Source organism: Pseudophryne corroboree, chromosome 5 (genome assembly GCF_028390025.1).
Source record: "Pseudophryne corroboree isolate aPseCor3 chromosome 5, aPseCor3.hap2, whole genome shotgun sequence".
Lineage (NCBI taxonomy): Eukaryota > Metazoa > Chordata > Amphibia > Anura > Myobatrachidae > Pseudophryne > Pseudophryne corroboree.
The window spans coordinates 578,937,892-578,959,754 of NC_086448.1; the positions used below are offsets into that span (position 1 = coordinate 578,937,892).

At 40.2% G+C, this 21,863-nt stretch overlaps 1 long non-coding RNA gene across 1 annotated transcript; it reads right to left on the reverse strand.

Moving 5' to 3' along the window:
* Positions 1–7,246: 7,246 nt before the first annotated feature.
* LOC134929232 (uncharacterized) lies at positions 7,247–14,810 on the reverse strand. The gene is made up of 3 exons (XR_010178402.1): positions 14,789–14,810; positions 14,380–14,449; positions 7,247–7,424 (listed from the first exon to the last, which is right to left on the reverse strand). It is a non-coding gene; the product is annotated as an uncharacterized LOC134929232 (long non-coding RNA).
* Between the last annotated feature and the right edge of the window lie 7,053 nt (positions 14,811–21,863).

Sequence of the window (21,863 nt, forward strand, 5' to 3'; positions counted from 1 at the left end):
ACAGCATATGTGCCTTGTGTTAGACAAGTAATCATCATCAGCCATACTGCAGGTCCAAAATATACTATAAGCATATTTGCTAGTCTCAGTAGGACTCCCTACTGGACATATGTCTATCAGAGAACTTCTTTTCCCTGTCCTGAACCACCTCTCTGATAGTAAGGCTTGATGTGTCCATAATTGTACTGTTCTGCAAGTACATATGTTGTATATTGTATTTACCAAAATGTGCAGGACAGACTTTAAAGTTTAAACCCCCAGGCTAGATATCAACGGAACATTGAATAACCAATAGTATTGTCAAGGTTGAGGTTAGAGGAGTATAGCCTTATAATTTCTGTTTTCACCGGAAATCTTCCTCTTTAAGCGTTTTCAGTTTGATGTGATACATAGCAATTCATGTAAATGTAACTTTCCGGCATAGTGTTGTGAAATTCATGTCTCCCATTATGCAGTCTTCAGCTGCAGTCCTCTCTGAGCTGTCGTGGTCGGAAAGCAGGTCCTGTCTGCGCATACACCATGGAGCTTTGGTTGGGTGCTCAGAGCAGTGGGAAGTTAGCAGCATGACAGAGTGAGGCAGAGGCTGGAGGAAAAGCGATCCAGCAGTGGGGGTAGTGGATAATTAGCAGGCTGAGGTGACCCAGCATATGGGTCACCTCTGTACAGGACAGAGAGTAGTGGTGCAGAACTAATTGGCCATGAGGGCTGCGGGAAGACAGAGGTGACCTGGCATAAGCATGTCACTAGCAGGACCCAGAAGAAGACACTGGGATTGCTGCATCCATCAGGAGATGGATAGAAGCCTAGTTCACTAGGGATGGTTTGTCAACAGTTCATCATGTTGACATATCCACTTAGACATGCTGATGACTATTGACATGATAATACTCACTGACAAAATCTGAGTGGTAGAATGTATTTTTTAGTACATTTAAAGATCATCATAAAAACAACCTACCGTATGTCTAGGAATTTATTACAGGACGTTAAGGAAAATGTATTCAGTAAAACTCGGACAGCAGAGAGAGAATCATCAGGGATTATGGGAGCTAATATATCTGCTTAACTCCATTGTTACTGTGACACCCTGCCCAAGCAAGGTACCATCATTAAAGAGACCCCTGTATTATAAATAGGGGTGGAGTCAGCATGAGCCACTAGCTATAAAAAGGGGAGGAGAGCATTATTAAACGGCTTTTCCACAGAAACCTGCAGCAGAGAAGTCGTCTCTGGCTGGCGCTTATGTGCTTGTGCTGGCCTGGAAGTCCCATGATCTGGACTTGAACCTTAGAGTTAGGGACCCACAAGGTGATGTCACGTGGTCGCGGTTGGAGGGCCCATATTTGTGGTCAAAAATGATGCTAAGCACCTAAATTTTCCTCTATATTAGATTGCAGAGTTTATTATAATTATTCTGATTAATCAGTGCTTAGTGCTATAGAGTGTGCATTCTGCATTTCCTCTTTATTTCTGTGTGGAACTACAAGTCTCAGCATGGTAGCATCTTTTATATTTAGAATTAGGGTGTGCAGTCAATGCCCCCTTATATTCTATATTGTGTACATTTGTACATTTGAAGCAGATACTCTTTAAGCTTGAATTAGCACCCCTCCCACCTGCCCAAGGGTGTTTTTAATCAGCATGGATCTCAGACATTTAAAGTCTGCATATTGGAAAAGGCACTTTGATTGGTAAGTCCTGAATACATTTATACAATTTGTCTGTTTTAGGGATGAGTTCGGGGCACGGGGCCCCTGCTTTGGTGTGGCCTGACTGCTTTGAAGCATCATATTGTAACAATCTAGCACCTTTTTATCAATGTAAGATTTATTAACAATCTAATTATTACATTTCACCTATATAACACTCTTAACACATAGCTGCTGCTTTTTACTTATTTAACACTAAAACCTCTTACTAGTGTGATGCCTTGGGGCAGTTGGTTTGTGTTGGCCTGGAGGGTCCCATGACCTGGACTTGATCCTCAGTGGAAGGGACCCACCAGATGAGGTCACCTGGTTGCTCTTGGCATACCCATATTTGTGGCCAAAAATAATGTTAACTACCTCATTTTTGATGTATGTACAGTGCATCCGGAAATTATTCACAGCGCTTCACTTTTTCCACATTTTGTTATGCTACAGCCTTATTCCAAAATAGAATAAATAAATTTTTCCCTCAAAATTCTACACACAATACCCCATAATTACAACGTGAAAAAAGTTTTTTTGTGATTTTTGCAAATGTATTAAAAATAAACAACTAACAAATCACATGTACATAAGTATTCACAGCCATTGCCATGAAGCTCAAATTTGAGCTCAGGTGCATCTTATTTCTACTGACCATCCTTGAGACGTTCCTATAGCTTAATTGGAGTCCACCTGTGCTAAAGTCAGTTGATTGGACATGATTTGGAAAGGCATGCACCTGTCTATATAAGGTCCCACACTTGACAGTGCATGTCTGAGCACAAACCAAGCATGAAGTTAAAGGAATTGTCTGTAGACCTCCGAGACAGGATTGTCTTGAGGCACAAATCTGGGGAAGGGTACAAAAAAATATCTGCTGCTTTGAAGGTCCCAATAAACACAGTGGCCTCCATCATTCATAAATGGAAGAAGTTCGGAACCTCCAGGACTCTTCCTAGAAATGGCCGACCATCTAAATTGAGCGATTGGGGGAGAAGGGCCCTAGACAGGGAGGTGCCCAAGAACCTGATGGTCACTCTGTTGGAGCTACATCATTCCTCTGTGTAGAGAGGAGAACCTTCCAGAAGGACAACCATCTCTGCAGCAATCCAAGATTGAACTCTTTGGCCTGAATACCAGATGTCATGTTTGGAGGAAACAAGGCACCACTTATCACCAGGCCAATACCATCCCTACAGTGAAGCATGGTGGTGGCAGCATCATGCTGTGGGGATGTTTTTCAGTGGCAGGAACTGGGAGACTAGTCAGGATAAAGGGAAAGATGAATGCAGCAATGTATAGAGACATCCTGGATGAAAACCTGCTCCAGAGTGCTCTTGACCTCAGATTGGGTGGCGATGGTTTATCTTTCAGCAGGACAACAACTCTAAGCACACAGCCTGTATATCAAAGGAGTGGCTTCAGGACAACTCTGTGAATGTCCTTGAGTGGCCCAGCCAGAACCCATACTTGAATCCGATTGAACATCACTGGATAGATCTGAAAATGGCTGTGCATCGACGCTTCCCATCCAACCTGATGGAGCTTGAGAGGTGCTGCAAAGAGGAATGGGCGAAACTGCCCAAAGATAGGTGTGCCAAGCTTGTGGCATCACATTCAAAAAGACTTGAGGCTGTAATTGCTGCCAACAAAGTATTGAGCAAAGGCTGTGAATACTTATGTACTTGTGATTTCTTAGTTTTATTTTTAATAAATTAGCAAAAATCTAAAAAAAAACTTTTTCACATTGTCATTATGGTGTATTGTGTGTAGAATTTTGATGGAAAAATTAATTTATTCCATTTTAGAATAAGGCTGTAACAAAATGTGGGAAAAGTTAAGCGCTGTGAATACTTTCCAGATGCACTATAAGATTGCATAATTTATTATAATTATTCTGATTAGCAGTGATTAGTACTATAGTATGCATCTGCATTTTCACTTCTTTTCTGGTAACATGTTCATGCCATATGTGTTAAAAGTGCTTAAATAGAGAAATTGAGGAAAATATAACTATACAGATAAGTTACCCATGCAAATGGTCTACGTAAACTGTAAATTCTAATACATATATAATTTTTTCGTTGAACTTTATTATTGTATTGCTGTTAGATTGTTTGTCAAATGCACTCACCTGTTTCTTTGTGGTAAAGTGTGCCAGCAGAAACAACTGCTGATTAGTTTATGCAAAATAAAATAGAAAATGCTTACAAACAACTGTATTTATTCCCTGCGATATAGTTGTAATTATTATAATTATTATCATTTATTTATATGGTGCCACAAGGGTTCTACATAATAAACAAATTAGCAAAACAGGGGTGCATATACAGAGGAGGAGGCCCATCTGCAGATTCTGTCTGGACCCCCTCCTCTCTTGCCGGCATCGCAGTATATTCTGGGCACTAGAGTCACTAATGAAAAGATCTCCAGGAAAATGGCACAGCGGCCATTTTCCCAGTGATTTCCATAGTGCACTTGTGCGAAACACTTGGAAAATGGCAGCCACACCCTTTTCCTGGTGATTTCTGCAGCACTACTGCTGCCAATGCGGGACTCTGGAGGGTAAGTATTGAAAAAAAAGGTTCAGGGTGTGCGGTGTGGGCCACCCCTGGACCCTGCACACACTGCACCCATTATAAATATGCCAGTGGAACAAAACAAGAAAACAATAACTTACAGTACAAGACAATATAGATCAAGGGCATGGTATATAAACATTGCTGCATCAGGGAACAGGACATGGGGGCAGCAACCATAAGGTAAGTGCCGTTGTAGGGAGTAGAAAATAGTCTAAGCACATGAGGGGAGGGGAGTTGGTCCTGCTCGTGAGAGCTTACATTCTGAAGGGGAGGGGCAGACCAGACAGCTATGATACAGATTGGATAGAAGTGAGCTACACCTAGAGACAACGGAACAGTGGAGGATCTTGCCTCTCTGAAAGGGGTGGGTACTGTAGTTAAGAAGGAGGTTTCTGGAAACCTTACGTCATACTCACCACATGTCCTGTGAACGATCTGCTAAGATACTAAGGGGCAGATTTATTAAGCCTGGTGCAGTGATAAAGTAAACAGAGATAAAGTTCCAACCAGTCAGCTCCTGTCATTTCTCAAACCCTGCCTGTTACATGGTAGATAGGATCTGATTGGCTGGGACTTTATCACCTTTCACTTTATCACTTCACCAAGCTTAATAAATCTGCCCCTAGATCATTAGAGGGGTTCTGGGTTACCACATAACACCCTGCATTCCTTGTGCAGACCTAAGGGTTTAGACAAGCACTACCAAAACACACAGAGACACCACTGTATTGTTCCATTGCTACTCAGAAAGGATCTGAGAATAAAAAACTGATATTAACTTCTTTGCAGTATATAGAGCCACCGGGCTTGATTCAGAGGGGCATGCAAACCACATGCAATGCTGATGTTCCTGCAGTCTTGTGATTATTTGCTACATAGTTTGTGCTAAATATTCTGGAACCCCCTATGGTGCATGCACTATCCTCAATGTGTGCACAAATGCAGTATTGCATATAGGATAGATGACATCAGAACTCTAGAGGCAAAGCAATAGGCATTCATGGGCAGTACCTAGGTGTTAGCCTGTTATAGAATGTCTCTTCATCAAATGATAGCAGGAAGGAATCTGGATTGACAGGTAGCTTGAATTAAATTAATAAACAGTCATGTGCTATGGGGAGTTTGCTGTGTAATATTCTGGACCAACTAAAATAGGTATATTATATTTTGTAACCTGAATGCAAATAGTTTAGCATGGCTTTTTTTTCTGCTGCAGAAGCTGTTATTATAATTGGGATTTTTTTCCTATAGGAACATCCAGAAAATTTGTGGCTATCCATATGCGTTTCCTGATCACAAATTATATCACATCTCAGAATTAGAGTCTCTTTTAATAACATGGATTTTTGGAAAGGAATATTAAGCGCCATCATATTTGTTGCTTTGATTTTAATAACCCTATTTTAGATTGATCTTTGCGTTACAATGTTTAGCAATGTTCCTAATCAGGGCAGGTGCAAGGTCTCTCTGCACCCTAGGCAACGCTTCAGCCAAGCACCCCCTAACCTACAAACCAAATCACCACCTCTCGGAGGAGAGATGCAGGTGGGCACTAAGTGGACTGGGGTGAACTGCATCATTATACATAGACAGAGAAAAGGGACAGCACTCAAGGACTTTTAAAGTGATAAATATATTGTAAAACGGTTAAAAAATGTTGTGACTTTATTCACAATATACTTTCACTGTAAAAGCCCTTGAGTGCCGTCTATACTTTATATGCTGTATAATACTGAATATTGGGTCTGGTAGGGATATTTAATTGGGGTTGGGTATGGGATGCCGCCGGTCAGAATACCAACAGCGGCAATTCTACCATCATAATACGGACATTCTGAATTAAGTTAATTAACCTTACCTATTATCCTTATCCTAAACCTCCCTGCAGCCTAACCCTAACTCTCCCCGGCATACATTCTGGATCTCGGCTGTCGGGATTCTGGTGTCATATATTTGTTATTGTGTTCCATGCATTCATCTGAAAGTTCATTACTGATCCGCATACAGAGACATGCTTCATTTTTTTGATAGATGAATTCAGTGGTGCCCTTCAGTAACCGGCTCCCCTAAGCAGCCGCCTAAAGCTGCCTAATGGTAGAGCCGACCCTGTTCCTAATTATATATATATATATATATATATATATATATATATATATATATAGCATTATAGCTAGAAACCACGGTCTTTACATTTTACCAAATAGAACAGATGTTTTCTCAAAACACCAGGGATACTACAGTACATGGAAAACCATGAGCATGTAAACTCTAGTAAACCCTATCAACGTGTTGATTTTAGTGTATAGTATAGACCTCTGAAAGCATATATCAAACTGGAAACATTATGATTCCCTTTAAAGTAACCAAAAGTCTAAAACACATCAAGATGTAATATTATATAAGACTAATGAAAGAGGCACAGTAAGCACTTAAGAAATGTTCTAGGTGTAATTATATACTTAGCTCCTTGGACAAATATAGACAGTCGTCCTTAGAAGCTGCTTAAATATCTTAGAGGGATTTCAACAAAATTCCAGCTGGAAAGTAGTTTAAATGCTTCTCCTAGTCAGGATGATTTATATATATATATATATATATATATATATATATATATATATATATATATATATATATATATATATTTCACAATAGTACCCTTATCTTGCGCCAAACTCAAAGCAGCACAACGGGAGAGATCTCTGTTGAAAGATCTCTAAAGAATACAAGATACAAACAAAATTTCCAAGTGCGCTATATAGGAACGTCTTTACGGTAAATCTTCCAATGTTGTTTCCATAGGTGTAAGTTGGATATTGGAGAAAGTTTGTGACCGGGAACCTGTAATGGACACCGCTCACCAAATGGTCACCCAAACAAGAGGCCCAAGGCAAATTAATAAAAGATTATTTTAATAACATTCATTTGAACAAATGCAATTTTTACATAGTTCATCATGTAATGAGTATACAGATAGTAAATATAAATGTCAGTAAAAAAGACAACCACTGCATTTGTTGAATAATTTGAATTCTAGATACTCCCTCACCTTTTTAAGGTGTTTGCTCACAAGGGAGTATCTTCACAAACTAAGTAGGAAACTCCTGACTGACAAACCCAACGTGTTTCGTCTTATCGACTTCATCAGGGGTAACTTGTTTGGGGATGAAAAAGAAAACATAGTTTTAAAATTTATGAAAAAATTATTTTCAAAGGACTGATGTCCAGAATTTATGAAGAATGGTATATAGATGGTATGAGAAATGAACGTTATGGTAAGAACTTACCGTTGATAACGTGATTTCTCTTATGTCCACAGGTATCCACAGGATAACATTGGGATATTGTCGAGCGACAGCGAAAGTGGCACCAACACGGTCACGAGCTTTCTGGCCTCCCAGGATGCATTGGGGCCTCCACTATATAGTCCCGCCCACTGACTCAGTCAGATCAGTTCTTTCCACAGCGATTATAGGCAGGAACATTAGGTAGAGACCTGTACAGGCGATAAGAACACACATGCACACCCTTCCATACAAGAAGGAAGAGGTTTTTAGTGTTTGTCTAGATCCTCAAATCAGATGCGTCCGGGTGGGATCCCTGTGGATACCTGTGGACATAAGAGAAATCACGTTATCAACGGTAAATTCTTACCATAACGTTCATTTCTCTGGCTGGGTCCACAGGATTATCCACAGGATAACATTGGGATTCTCAAAGCCATTTTAGTGGTGGGGACGCTCCTGATTGCACAGGAGGACCTTTCGCCCGAAGTCTGCGTCATGAGAGGCAAAAGTATCCAAGGCATAATGTCTGATGAACGTATTTATGGAAGACCATGTGGCTGCCTTACATATCTGTTCTGCTGATGCACCCTGTTGTGCTGCCCAAGAAGGACCTACCTTACGTGTAGAGTGTGCAGAGACATTAGCCGGAATAGGGAGATCTGCATGAGAATAAGCTTCAGATATTACCATTCGGAGCCATCTCGCCAGCGTCTGTTTACTAGCAGGCCAACCTCTCCTATGGAATCCGTAGAGGATGAAGAGGGAATCTGTTTTCCTGATGGCACTAGTACGATCTATGTAGATTTTTAAAGACCGGACCACGTCCAGTGACGCTTCTCCTGCAGATAGTCCCGATACCTGAAAAGCTGGGACTACAATCTCTTCATTCAGGTGAAACTTTGACACCACCTTTGGAAGATAACTAGATCTCGTTCTGAGAACTGCTCTGTCTGGAAAAAAACTTAGGAAAGCAGACTTACATGATAATGCTCATAAATCTGACACTCTTCTGGCTGACGCCATTGCCAGTAAAAAAAGAACTTTAACCGTTAACCACTTAAGATCTACTCTCTCAAGTGGTTCAAACAAAGGACCCTGGAGAAATTTAAGAACTAAATTCAAATCCCAGGGAGCTGCAGGAGGAACAAATGGAGGTTGAATATGTACTACTCCTTGAAAAAAAAGTACGTACATCCTGTAGATCAGCAATCTTCTGCTGAAACCATACAGTCAACGCTGAGACTTGCACCCTCAAGGAAGCAACCTTCAACCCCTTATCCAATCCTGCCTGCAGAAAATCCAAAATTCTAGCTACTTTAAAGGCTCTTGGATTGTAATTTTTTCCAGAACACCAATGAATATAGGCTTGCCATATTCTATGATATACACGGGCCGAAGAAGGCTTTCTTGCTCTAAGCATGGTTTGGATTACTTGCTTTGAAAATCCTTTAGCCTCTAAGATAGAGGTTTCAACAGCCACACCGTCAAAGACAGGCGATCCAGATGACTGTGACAAGGACCCTGCATTAACAGATCTGGACGTTGAGGGAGCAGTATCGGTGCTTCCATGGACATTCTCCACAGATCTGTATACCAATGCCTTCTTGGCCAAGCTGGAGCTATTAGAATGATTGCTCCTTTTGCCTGTTTTATCTTTCTCACTACTCTGGGTAACAGAGATATTGGAGGGAACAGATATGCCAGCTGAAACCTCCATTCTACTGACAGTGCGTCTACCAGGACTGCTCCTGGGTCCCTTGTTCTTGATCCGTACCTCGGAACTTTGTTGTTTAGACGAGACGCCATAAGGTCTATCTCCGGTAGACCCCATCTGTTCACCAGTGTCTGAAACACTTCTGGGTGTAGTGCCCATTCGGTTTCCTGAATGGTGTGCCGACTGAGAAAATCCACTTCCCAATTTAGTACACCCGGGACAAATACTGCTGACAATGCTGGGAGATGGAGTTCTGCCCACTTTAGAATGGGAGTTACTTCATCCATCAGACTCTTGCTGTGAGTCCCTCCTTGATGATTTAGGTATGCTACTGCCGTCGCATTGTCTGAGCGGATCTGGACTGGTCTTCCTTGTAGATTGTCCTTTGCCTGAACTAGGGCCAAGTAAATGGCTCTTATTTCTAACAGATTTATCGGCAGGCGACTTTCCCTTGCGGTCCATTTTCCCTGGAACCATAGGCTTCCGAGTACCACCCCCCAACCTTGCAGGCTGGCATCTGTCGTCAGGACTTGCCTCTCTTTTATCCAAAAGGGTCTCCCCTTGTTTAAATGGTCTGTCTGTAGCCACCATGCTAGAGACCTTTTTACATTTACTGGAATCTTTATCATCTGCTTCTTTATTGTTTGATGATTTCCGTTCCACTTTGTCAAAATGAGATGCTGCAATGGTCTGGAGTGGAATTGCGCATATTCCACCATGTCGAACGTTGATACCATCAGACCCAACAGTCGCATTGCTGCATGGACTGACATTGTCTGGGCTTGCAACGCTTCCTGAGCCATGACCTGCACCTTGACTATTTTCTTCTCTGGTAAGAGAACTCTCTGTAGGTCTGAATCCAATATGGCTCCCAAATGAACCATCCGCTGTGATGGATTCAGGGATGACTTCTCCCAATTTATGAGCCACCTGTGTCTCTGTAAACAAACTATCGTCTGTTGGAGATGGCTCAACAGTAAATCTTGCGACTGTGCTAAGATTAATAGGTCATCTAGGTATGGGAATATCCTTATCCCTTGTTTGCGCAGACAAGCTGCCATAACCACCATGATCTTGGTAAACACCCTGGGTGCTGTAGCTAGCCCGAAGGGCAGAGCTTGGAACTGGAAGTGTTCCTTGAGGATGGCAAACCTGAGGTAACACTGATGTGATAGTGCTATAGGCACATGTAGGTAAGCATCCCGCACATCCAGAGATACCATATAGTCTCCCGGTTCCATAGCCAACATTATGGAGCGTAACGTCTCCATGTGGAACTTCGGGATCCATATGTAATTGTTCAACATCTTCAGATTTAGAATTGGTCGATATGACCCATTTGGTTTCTTGGTTAGAAACAGATTGGAGTAATACCCCTGTCCCTTTTGTGATGGAGGTACTGGGACAATCACACCTGACTGCAGTAATTTTTGGACTGCTTCTTGCAGGGCATTGGCCTTCGACTCTATACGAGACGGGCTGGTGCAAAAAAATCTTTGAGGAGGCTGCCTCCTGAATGGGAACCCATACCCCTGAGATACTACCTTCTGAACCCAGGCATCTGTTGTTGACTGTTGCCATGTGTGTGCAAATTGCAGGAGTCGGCCCCCAACCCTGGAATCCTCCAGGCGGAGGCCCGTCTCTTCAGGCTGAGGGCTTTTGTTCAGGTTTGGAAGCTGGCTTTTTGCTAGCCCACTGCTTCTTACCCCTGGATTTAAACTGGGGTTGTTTAGGCTCCTCTTTACCTTTCGCTTTGCTTTGCCAGCGAAATGAGCGAAATTTTAAACCCTTGGACTTAGGGTTGTAGGTAGCCGGAAATCTGACCTTCTTCGATTCAGCCTCTAACTCTAGGATATCCGATAAAGGTTTTCCAAATAATATATTACCCATGAAAGGCAATGCTTCCAATTCCTTCTTGGACTCCGCATCTGCCTTCCAGGTCCGTAGCCAGACTGCTCTGCGAGCGACTACTGCCAGGGCTGAAGCTTTAGAAGCAACAGTGCCTACATCAATGGCTGCTTCTTCTAAATACTGGGCAGATTGTCTTAAACGGCAAAGACGATCCTCTTGCTCCCTAGTAGGAGAGGGGATGTCATTCTCTAGTTCCTCTATCCATTCGCCCATTGCCTTTGCTACCCAGGCCGAAGCCATAGCAGGTCTTACCACTGCACCCACAAGAGAAAAAATATTTTTCAATAGGCTCTCTACCCTCCTGTCTGTGACATCATTCAAAGAGGTAGATGACAGTGGCAAAGCAGATTTGTGCACGAGTCGCAGAACATGTGCATCTACTTTTGGAGGAACTTCTCTCTTCGAACAATCTCCAGCAGGAAATGGATAATAAGAATCCCATCTCCTAGGAATCTTATACTTTTTACCGGGCGCTGCCAAAGACTCATCCATCAATTCCGTCAACTCCTCTGACGCTGGAAATTCAGCTTTCACTGACTTTGTTCGTTTGAATACAGGTGCTTTTGCTTTTAACGCTGTCTTGGCTGGTTCTTCCAGAGAAAGCACAGCCTTTACTGCATTAATGAGTTCAGCTACATCATCTGAACTAAAGCTCTGCGACTGATCATCATACGGAGTTGAATCTATTGTTTCCGCATCATCATCCGATGTATCCTCTTGTGTAGTCTGCCATACAGACGTATCTGTCTTAGTCTTACCTACCCCTTGGTTGCTTGTAGAGGCTACTGGAACCAAACCATAGGAAGGGAGCTGCATGTATGGGTTCATAGTGTAACCTAACCCCTGAGGTGGTGCTACTGGAGCTAACCTGTCCGCTATTGAAGACAGAGTCTTTGCGAACATATTCCATGGTGGCTCTACTGGAGGTTGAACTAACTCCTGTTTTTTACTTCGCTGAAAAGCGAAACAGTTTGCACACAAACCCTCATAAGTGACCAATTGAATCATATCAATTACCCCTGACTTACAAGATAAGCATGTTAGGGCTGTAGGAGTGCTTGACAAATTCTCCTCATCACTTTTGCCGCTCACAGACATTTTTTCTGATATTGACTACACAATTTTGTGACTGAACCACACCCTATAATCAGTATATAGAGGTGAAATCAATCTGACCACAGTGCACCTGATTTGAGGGTCAGAACAGGACTGACATTACACAGAAAAGTCAGCACACATACTAGCAGTCAGTCACATGTTAAAGCATTAGACATTGTCATATGAGAATACAACCTCCATAATAACTTATACATAAGTAGGACATTTGTACTTCTGTTTAACTGGTTCTTTTTCAACATAACATGCAGAAAACACAGTAATATATACAGGTCTCATATGCAATAGGTACTAAAAATTAACAGTGCACACTAAGAAGTAGAAGGAATTTTTAGTACTGTATACCCTGCCTCCATGGAGCGGGATACAGGGAGACTCACCACACTTCCATATCCAAGCAAAGACGCTCGAAAGACGCTGAGTGGATTCAGACGCTACTGGTGTACACTGCCGCTCTTGGTAACTGATAACGGACATGGACGCTCACCAACGGATACGGATGCTGAGCGACTCCACGTGCATGCAGACACTAAAGGCCTGCGACTCGGTCTGGGCGGGTTTATATCCAGTGTACACAACCACAGCGTCTAAGCTGCGACCGAGTACCCTCGTGGTAGCGTCTGAGCCGGAAGTGAGGTCATTCAGTTCATGAAACGAGAGACCCGCGGGAACTGGCCATGAACTCGGAGGAGGGACGGCCAGGAGAGCGTCTGAAACCCCCTGTTGACTTAAACTCCCAGGATCGCGGCCTCACCTAGTCCTGGCGCCTATGATCCCCGGAGCGTAGCGCTGTCACACTCGAGATGTTCGGCGCATCAACACGCTGTTTGTAGTCTCCACCAAATCAGCGTAGCTGTGTCCTGACCCCTCTAGTAAGAGGAAGTCCATATACTCACTGTCTCCCCATGCTCCGGCCACAGCCTGGTAACGTCTGCTGGACCTGCTAGAACATCCGACACAGACGCCCGTCGAGACAGCACTGTACCGCGAAGGTAAGCGTTGTTGCGACCCGGTGGGGAGTTGTTGGAGCGACTCTTTCTAATACACGTTTAAGACGCTGTTAAGAGAAGTCGCTCAAACAAAAACAGTAATTCTATAAAAATAAAGTAATAAAAACTTGAGGCTGCTTTCACAGCAGCCCTGTGATCATGCGGCTTCCTGCCGCACCAAGCAAAAAACTGATCTGACTGAGTCAGTGGGCGGGACTATATAGTGGAGGCCCCAATGCATCCTGGGAGGCCAGAAAGCTCGTGACCGTGTTGGTGCCATTTTCGCTGTCGCTCGACAATATCCCAATGTTATCCTGTGGACCCAGCCAGAGAAATTGAAAAAGTAAGGTGAGTACCTACCAAATATAGATGACAGGTTTACTTATCATAAGTGAGTTTAAATGTAGAAAATCACAACCTAAAATTGTGGATAGAGTATATATTTAATAGATGTGTTTAACCTACTTGATTTATTCTTACTTAAGTAGCTATAAAGTGAAGTGATTAATTCTAAAGATATAGGAGCATACCTTAAATATAAGGATAGTAAAATCTTCTATATTAGCTCCTGGAGGGGGCTTATTATAGATGAAAATTTCCACAGGCTGCCTAATGGGGGAAAAAAAAATCTGAAGGGTCTGATGACCATATTGCAGAAATGTATAACGAAATACATAGTGTATTACGTTTTATTATATAGTGAAGACAAAAAAAATGAAAAACATACCTTAAAAATAATTAAAAGAACTCTATTTAGGGAGTTCCTTATAAAAACTATTGATTGAAGTTCTTTTTAAAGATACTGGCAGTTATACATCCATATTTTGGTGGACTGCTTAAAAAAAAAAGGAAAAATTCACATTTGTATCAAAATATCAGAAAAAAGCCCTATGTTATTGATTCTGATCTTTAGCAATGACCAGACATACCTATGGAGAATATCCAGATCTTATAATCAGAATTATTTCAGATTCAGGTGTTTACCCATAAAAATATAATTCTAAAGAATTAAAAATTTTAATGAATGTTAATAAAAGGTGTGTCAGTCAGTCGTTTGTGTGTCACACATAAGTTACAAATAAATATACATACCAAAAAGTATAAAGCTGATTTGACAATCACAATGCAATGCAACTTCCTCAGTAAAGCTCACAGAGCGGATCTTACAAAAAAATAGAAATATTGCCACCAATTAAAGGGAACACAGTTCTAGCAGTACCAACTTCAGTACAATTTCTACTTTTAACAGTAAAAGAGAATTCCAAATAAAGGTCACTTAAAGCTTCCAAGAAGCAGATGCAGATAATATTAAGAAACATTGTCACTGGTTAAAGTGAACACAGTTCTGATGGTATCAATATCATTTATATTTTACTTTCAAAGATCAATATCGCTTATATTTTAAACATCACATTGACAATAAGAATACATCCATAGTGATTAATTGAAGCCTTCAGAAATACAACAGATACAGACAATAAAAAATAGTGTGTGGACTCACCCTAGAGAGTTTTGGCTGTGCATGGAAGTGGTAGAATGAGACAGTGATTGCTGCAGCTGCTATTTAAGCTGCTTTCACACTTGCATCACTTCCTTTAATTAGGGGCAGCTTAGAACTTGACTGTGATTGCTGCAGCTGCTATTTAAGCTGCTTTCACACTTGCATCACTTTCTTTAATTAGGGGCAGCTTAGAACTTAACTAACTTAAAAATAAAAGTCTATATTTCATTTATATCGATATATTTAATTTCTATTTATATCTCCTAATATGTGGCTCGGCCAGAGTTGAAATAAAACTTATGGTAGATGGTTTAAAGGCTTAATAGCATTCGCAGATAACCCACACCTGACTGGAAACGCATACTTCCGGTATGCGTTCCAGCAAGCGTTCCAGCCTGCTATTGGTTGTGTAGCTATTTTAACATTAATTGTGTCAGGGAGGATGGTATCGTTTCACAGAGCGGTATCCATGGTAACTGGGGTCGCACTGGCAACTCGGAACATACTGGCCGTGCCTCCCCTTGTGTGTGTAGCGTATTGCATGCCCGCGTCACAAGCCCGTGACGCGACCCAGGGTCTCCCCCCTTGAAGCGTCACAGACCAGCCTCTCTGACGCGCATCACATCATCCCATATGACCAGCCGCGTCCACCCAACTCCGGTGGGAGGCGCCTCTAGAGCCTCTCTGACGCGTATCGCGTCATCCCACATGACTAGCCGCGTCTATCAAAGCTCCAGTGGGAGGTGCAATTAGATTCATCTCACTTCACTGGCCGGGCGTGGTGAGCCCTTAGTGTGTCACTCCAGGCTTTATCCGCCCAACTCCAAAATGGGGCGTGTTTGGTACATCTTGTCTTATTGACTGGGCACGGTGAGCTATCTATTTGCTCGCCGTGTCCCTGTGCATATTAGTTTAATATTCACCGGCTCCACCTCTATATTAACCTAATGAGCATATACCAAAGTAAAATAAATAAAATAAATAAATAAATAAACAGTAGACATATAGTCAGGAATCCTACTTAAATGTTTTAAAGTGAAATCATTCTTTTAAAGGTGCGTGCTTATAAGGAATAAATGCACAATTATTATTTGACTACCCTAGGTGTGATTATATGGTGTATCTTAGCCTAATTGTGAGTCCCAAAAATAGAACTTTAGGGGACATTACATTATATAAACACTATGTGTCCAATTCGTTGTGGTTGATATTACTTAATACCATAAAGAAGGAATATAGAGGGCATACTAAAGAAAAGTATAGGTCCTTTATTTTGTGATGGAAACTATGCAGAGTATATATATACACTGCTCATATTACCCATAAGTGGGGCTGGAGAATTAATTATAAACCACCTATAGTGGATATGTATGTTGTAACACATGCCTAAAACTATAAAATTGGTTGTGACCCTATATACCATTACATGCTAACGTATGTGTGTCATAGAATTAATCCATGGATAAACAATTGTGAAAATAAGAGTGATATGATGTGCTATGTCCCCTAACTAGGACAATAAGTTTACTAGCTTAAGGTGAATTAATGTGTCCCATAACTAGGCCGGTAAATTGTATATATAATGAACTTCTCATAGGTAGAAAATTATCTATAATATCTCAAATTACTACATATTGGTGTAATATACATCCCTGATAGGGACTATAAAGGTTATCTATTTAGCTGCTTTATTTTTGAGGCTTCAATTTTACAAATCATATCATATCGATACATTTCGGTTGATGGTCCACAAATAACAGATAATATAGAAAAAAAAATTATGTACAATCAGAACTTATACACATATGAAGACCAAACTGTGTATCATTGCATGCTACCATATGTAGATCATAAATGTAATCTGAATATGAATAGACACAGGTTATCAATTAAATGAATGACACAATGTCGATGTTCTCATTGAGACCGTTTGGATGAAGGGTGTTGAGAGTGAAAATCCAGAAGGATTCTCTTCTAGAAAGCATACGTTCTTTATCTCCTCCTCTAGGGCCTAATTGTATTATTTCTAATATGGTAAATTTAAAATCTTTAACATTAGAATTGTGAACTTCTGCAAAGTGACGTGGTAGATTATGGTTGGTAAATTTATTTTTTATAATTCGTAGGTGTTCCTGAATCCTAAGTTTGATGTTACGTTTTGTTTTTCCAACATACGCCAAACTGCAACTGCAGGTTATTCTGTAGATAACAGATTCACTATTGCAGTTGACTCTTTCTTTTAATGTGTAATTGGTTCCATTTTCATGTTTCCAGGAAAAGGTGGACTTTTCCATATATTTGCAGCATATGCATCGGGTGCATGGGAAGCATCCTATGTTTTTTTCAATTAGGAAATTAGTTTTCAACTGAATGGTGGATTTTATTGGTTTCAATGTACTAGGTGCTAGAATATTCTTTATGTTATTGGCCCTCCTAAAGACTATTTGTGGTTTAGGAGGAAGTGAAGGTCCAAGAATCGGATCTTTTAATAAAATTGGCCAGTGTTTATCTAATATTTTAGTTATTAGACGATTTTCGTTATTATATTGGGTTATGAACGGCCTACTCTTCATATCCCTCTTGTTTTTATTTTTTGAAACCAAGTCTGAAGATAAAAGGTTTGCCCGATCTATATTGTATGCTTTCTGTAAGGCTTCTTCAATTTTAATTTGGTCATAACCTCGTGTTAGAAAACTCTCCCTTAATATATTTGCTTGAACCATAAAGTCACTAAGGGTACTACAGTTTCTCCTCAGTCTGAGAAACTGGGAGTAGGGGACTCCTTCAATCCATTTGGGGTGATGACAACTCGATGTTGGAATAAAGTTATTTGCGTCAACTTCCTTAAAGAAACTGGATGTTTGAACTACCTCCCCTATTCTACCTTCCAATTTAAGATCTAAGTAATCTATCACATTAGTACTTGTTTTAAATGTGACTTTCAAATTGAAAGGATTCACTTGGAGATATTCGACATTTTGTTCTATACTGTCTTCATCTCCTTTCCATATTAGGATCAGATCATCAATGTATCGTCGGTATAATTTGATATGAGCTCTCTCAAATTTTGAACCGTAAATGAAGGACTCCTCCCACACCCCCATCAGCAGAGTTGCATACGAGGGGGCAAATTTGGTCCCCATCGCAGTTCCCTGCTGCTGGAGTTAGTGGGAGTCCTCGAATCGAAAATACTTATGTTTAAGTATAAATTCTATACTATTCAAGATGAACTTTGTTTAAACTTCTGGTTTGGTGGAGTCTGCTAATAGAAAGACTGCACTGCTTCAATACCCTTTGTGTGGGGAATAGAGGAATACAATGCTTGTACATCGATTGTGAGCCATCTTTCCTCAATGTCCCATATATACCCATCTAGTACCTGTAACAGGTTCGTAGAGTCCCTCAAATAAGAAGGCAAAGTTTTGACATAGGGCTGTAGCTGAAGATCGATAAAATGAGAAAGATTAGCGGTTAGTGAGTCAATTCCCGAAATAATGGGTCTTCCTGGAGGAAACTGTAAGTTTTTATGGACCTTGGGAAGATGGTAGAAAGTAGCAGTAGTCGGATGTTCTACCCATAAATATACAAGTTCTTTTTGGCATATACATTATTTTTTTGTGCATCATATGAGGACTTTTAGGTCCTCCTTGAAGGCCTCTGTAGGGTCTTCTGTGAGTTTTATATAAGTTGATGCATCATTGATTATATTATATGCTTCTTTGAGGTAGTCAGTTCTGTCCTGTAGGACTACTGCTCCTCCTTTGTCTGCACTTCTAATGATTATTCCTTCCTCCTTTTTGAGTAGATTTAGAGCATTTTTTTCTTCTGTGTTCAACTTGGAGTTAAATTTATTGTTTCTTATTTTTAATTCCCTAAAGTCGTCTTTCACTGACTCGTAGAAAATGTCCACATTGCTTCCCCTTGATTCCACCGGATAAAATTTCGAAGGGGGAGCCACTAGCGGTTTTCTAGATTCTTGTGAAGCTGAAGGTATCGAGGGATGTTTCAAAAAATGTCATTGTAAAGTAAGTGACCTGATGTATTTGTTTAGATCAATAAATAATTCGAACTTATCTGCATGTTAGTCATGTGCAAATTTAAGTCCCTTATTTAGTAGCGCTGTCTGTGCTGTGCATAGTTCTCTACTTGAGAGGTTGGTAAACCCTGTTTTTGACCCCCTTTCAAGTGAAATATTTCTATTTTTGTAAGATCCGTTCTGTGAGCTTTACTGAGGAAGTGCATTGCATTGTGATTGTCAAATCAGCTTTATACTTTTTGGTATGTATACTGACACACCTTTTATTAACATTCATTAAAAATTTTATTTCTTTAGAATTATATTTTTATGGGTAAACACCCGAATCTGAAATAATTCTGATTATAAGATCTGGATATTCTCCATAGGTATGTCTGGTCATTGCTAAAGATCAGAATCAATAACATAGGGCTTTTTTCTGATATTTTGATACAAATGTGAATTTTTCCTTTTTTTAAGCAGTCCACCAAAATATGGATGTATAACTGCCAGTATCTTTAAAAAGTACTTCAATCAATAGTTTTTATAAGGAACTCCCTAAATAGAGTTCTTTTAATTATTTTTAAGGTATGTTTTTCATTTTTTTGTCTTCACTATATAATAAAACGTAATACACTATGTATTTCGTTATACATTTCTGCAATATGGTCATCACGCCTTCTTCAGCACACCTTGCTAAGGTTATCCAGCTCAGCAAGTAGCTCTACAAATTATCACGGGTTTGTTCTCCCCGTAAGCCATCCACACCATTCATAGAGGCCGTAAGAGCAGCCACGGATGTGTTTTTCCCCGCTAGCCGTCTACACTAAATAACGGCTCCACACAGTGAATTGGCGACCCCCTCTCCTCTGCGGCATTCGCACCAGTGGGCACTGCAGGATACACCGCTGAGGACGCTCGGCTCTGGACCAGCCCACACAAGGAGAGGTACCAACGCTGTGTTAATATTGGCTCAACCCACCTTTGGTATTATGGGACATATATCCAACTGACCTCTCATTGCATCTCCAATATTCTGCCTACGGTCATCCTCCTGAGTATACTTGTCACTCATTACTCTGAATACCAGCTGAATTTCATACTATGTGTGGACTTTTATTTAGAGAACCAATATAATTGTTACTCCTTTTAAATGGATACATTTATTTGAGGTGTGCTTTTTTTATAACATTTTATTGTTGCATCTTGATTATTAATCAATTATCTTACATTTATGTTTAATAAATTTATAGTATATACATCGGCTCTCATATCGTTTATTGCTTTTTTCCCTGATATATTGCGCAGCTGATCCTTTTGTCTTAAATAAGGAACTCCCTAAATAGAGTTCTTTTAATTATTTTTAAGGTATGTTTTTCATTTTTTGTCTTCACTATATAATAAAACGTAATACACTATGTATTTCGTTATACATTTCTGCAATATGGTCATCAGACCCTTCATATTTTTTTTTCCCCCATTAGGCAGCCTGTGGAAATTTTCATCTATAATAAGCCCCCTCCAGGAGCTAATATAGAAGATTTTACTATCCTTATATTTAAGGTATGCTCCTATATCTTTAGAATTAATCACTTCACTTTATAGCTACTTAAGTAAGAATAAATCAAGTAGGTTAAACACATCTATTAAATATATACTCTATCCACAATTTTAGGTTGTGATTTTCTACATTTAAACTCACTTATGACAAGTAAACCTGTCATCTATATTTGGTAGGTACTCACCTTACTTTTTCAATTTCTCATACCATCTATATACCATTCTTCATAAATTCTGGACATCAGTCCTTTGAAAATAATTTTTTCATAAATTTTAAAACAATTTTTTCTTATTTTTCATCCCGGTCACAAACTTTCTCCAATATCCAACTTACACCTATGGAAACAACATTGGAAGAATTACCGTAAAGATGTTCCTATATAGCGCACTTGGGAATTTTGTTTTTATATATATATATATATATATATATATATATTCACTCACTCACGGCGGCACTCCAAATAAAGAGACAGTGATGTACTGCTATAAAGCAACGTTTCAGTGCTTTATTGCCTTTTTGGTTGAATGACGTAATTTCCCACAGTCCAGGATGTTTGACCGGAAGTGAGTACTGGCGTCAGCATGGTGATGGGGGAGATTTTGCATAAATATGGTGAGTGTCTTAGTTGTGTTTTATGCTTGACAAAAGCGCAATAAAGCTCTGAAACGTTGCTTTATAGCAGTGCATTACTGTCTCTTTATTTGGAGTGCCGCCGTGAGTGAATTTGTGATTTGTTACCTGAGGGCAGCAATATTGGAACTAAGCGAATGAGTGCCGGTATCCCGTATATACAGGTTGAGTCTCCCTTATCCAAAATGCTTGGGACCAGAGGTATTTTGGATATGGGATTTTTCCGTATTTTGGAATAATTGCCTACCATAATGAGATATCGTGGCAATGGGACCTAAATTTAAGCACAGAATGCATTTATGTTTTATATACACCTTATACACACAGTCTGAAGATAATTTTAGCCAATATTTTTTATAACTTTGTGCATTAAACAAAGTGTGTCTATATTCACACAATTCATTTATGTTTCATATACACCTTACATACACAGTCTGAAGGTCATTTAATACAATATTTTTAATAACTGTGTGTATTAAACAAAGTTTGTGTACATTGAGCCATCAGAAAACAAAAGTTTCACTATCTCACTCTCGCTCAAAAAAGTCCGTATTTCGGAATATTCCGTATTTCGGATATTTGGATATGGGATACTCAACCCTGACGAAGGGGCTGCGTCCCCGAAACGTAGATTGACTGAATAAAAGCACTTGATTTTTTTTTCACATTGCTGTTCACGTCTCCCAGTGCCGCGCTCATTGTTACCGTTATATATATATATATATATATATATACATATATATACACATTGTTCCCCATTTTCATGATAATCTGCTTTACTGGCTACTCCCCAGCATTATGCAATTGCATGAAATTTCAAAGGTTTCAGTGGCAAGCGTGTGTTGTCTGGCTAGGAACTGAGAGGGGTA